Source organism: Aplysia californica, unplaced genomic scaffold (genome assembly GCF_000002075.1).
Source record: "Aplysia californica isolate F4 #8 unplaced genomic scaffold, AplCal3.0 scaffold00990, whole genome shotgun sequence".
In the NCBI taxonomy this organism is placed as follows: domain Eukaryota; kingdom Metazoa; phylum Mollusca; class Gastropoda; order Aplysiida; family Aplysiidae; genus Aplysia; species Aplysia californica.
The window spans coordinates 84,403-85,740 of NW_004798260.1; positions in this window are offsets into that span (position 1 = coordinate 84,403).

Below are 1,338 nucleotides of genomic sequence, written 5' to 3' on the forward strand. Positions count from 1 at the left end.
GATCAAAGAGATCTGAGAGAGAGAGAGAGAGCGAGAGAGCAGAAAGAGATCTGAGAGAGAGAGAGAGAGAGAAAGAGAGAGAGAGAGATCAAAGAGATGAGAGAGAGAGAGAGAGAGCAGAAAGAGATCTGAGAGAGAGAGAGGGGGGGGCAGACAGAGAGAGTGAGAGAGATCTGAGAGAGAGAGAGAGAGAGAGGGGGGGGGAGAAAAAGAGAGAGAGAGAGAGAGATCAAAGAGATCTGAGAGAGAGATCAAAGAGATCTGAGAGAGAGCAGAAAGAGATCTGAGAGAGAGAGAGAGAGAGAGAGAGAGAGATGGCAGAAAGAGATCTGAGAGAGAGAGAAAGCAGAAAGAGATATGAGAGTTAGAGAGAGAGAGAGCAGAGAGAAGGGAGGTATGGGGGGTGGGGGGTGGGGTATAATGTAGGCCTACCGTGTCAACAACCCTTGTCTCAAGAAGTAATTGTCTTGAACAAGTGGCCGTTAGAGCTGGTTTGACTGTTTTTATGTTATTTATGAACTCTTGCTACAGGCTGTTTGAACTATTGAAGCCACAGAGCCCTCAATATGACCTAAAGCAGCATGTGAGCAATTACTGAACTAAAACTAAAACAAAAGCCACAATAAGCTGGACCACTCCAGGACAATATGGCACTCGGCTCCGGTTATACAAGACGGCAAAAGATCTTGTGTGTCAGTCCAGTATTTGGGAGCCGAGCCGGCTGTTTGCGCTACGCTTCCCGGGTCGTAGAATATTTCGGAACCAGGATAAATCGGAACTGGTTCCCAAAAATCCTAGGATATTTCGGAACCAGTCCCATTTATCCTGCACCTGGCGGCAGGATATTTGGGAACCTCCAGGATATTTCGAAACCACCGTAATCCCTGTGTGATACGCAGTGTCTCACACTTCACAATCAAAGGAAACAGACAAATGAATAAAATTAAACATTTTTATTGGCAACTTTCAAACCCACAATCATTACATTATTGAAATGCTACATGAAAACACAGAACCAGATAACAAAATGACACAATCCTTGGCAGCTTTATATGTGTACATTTGGCTCACAGGCTTCAACAAAAAACGTGGCAATGTAACTTTCCAGTACACACTTCAAAAATTTCAAAAGCATCAAAATAAAAGTTTAAAAAAGAAAAGAGAAAAGAAATCAAAGCACTTCCCTTGAATTGTATTCTTCATAAACGTTTTTTACTTCCAAACATAATTCTAGTCGGTTCCGAAATATCTTGGAGGTTTCCAAATGCGCCACGGACTAGTGAATCGCGAGGCTGGACCTCCACCATCTTCCAGGCCTGACGAGAGGGGGGGTCAGGG